Source organism: Schistocerca cancellata, chromosome 1 (assembly GCF_023864275.1).
Source record: "Schistocerca cancellata isolate TAMUIC-IGC-003103 chromosome 1, iqSchCanc2.1, whole genome shotgun sequence".
NCBI lineage: Eukaryota > Metazoa > Arthropoda > Insecta > Orthoptera > Acrididae > Schistocerca > Schistocerca cancellata.
The window spans coordinates 897,586,590-897,587,571 of record NC_064626.1 but is presented as its reverse complement, the minus strand read 5'-3'; positions in this window follow the sequence as shown (position 1 = coordinate 897,587,571).

Below are 982 nucleotides of genomic sequence, written 5' to 3'. Positions count from 1 at the left end.
TGGGATACACAAGCAGGGAAATTTCAAGTCATATAATGACTTATTTAGATGAAGCAATCCATGTCAGTAAATTTATTACTAAGGCTTGTAATTCTTACGTAAAAAATTAAAAGCCACTGCCTCCGGATTCGGGTGGCTTCTTCGCTATGCAATGTCTCTCATTGGGTTTTGGGGAAACTACTCAGCGGTTAAAGGAACTGATATTTTTGCATCTACATCTACATCTATATCCGTACTCCGCAAGCCACCTGACGGTATGTGGAGGAAGGTACCTTGAATACCTATATCGGTTCTCCCTTCTATTCCAGTCTCGTATTGCTCGTGGAAGGAAAGATTGTCGGTATGCCTCTGTGTGGGCTCTAATCTCTCTGATTTTATCCTCATGGTCTCTTCGCGAGATGTACGTGGGATGGAGCAATATACTGCTTGACTCCTCTAAACTTCTACAAAAGCCCGTACCGAGCTACTGAGCGTCTCTCGCTTTCGCGATTACTAAGATATCCTGTAACGAAGCGCACTGCTCTCCGTTGGATCTTCTCTACCTCTTCTATCAACCCTATCTGGTACGGATCCCAAACCGGTGAGCAGTATTCAGGCACTGGGCAAACAAGTGTACTGCAACCTACTTCCTCTGTTTTCGGACTCATTTCCTTAGGATTCTTCCAATGAATCTCAGTCTGGCATCTGCTTTCCCGACTATTAATTTTATATGGTCATTCCATTTTAAATCACTCCTAATACCTACTCCCAGATAATTTAGGAATTAACTGCTTCCAGTTACTGATCTGTTATATTGTAGCTAAATGATAAAGGATCTTTCTTTCTATGTACTCGCAGCACATTACACTTGTCTACATTAAGATTCAATTGCCATTCCCTGCACAATGCGTCAATTCGTTGCAGATCCTCCAGCATTTCAGTACTGTTTCCCATTGTTACAACCTCTCCATATACTACAGCATCATCCATTAAAAGCCTCAGT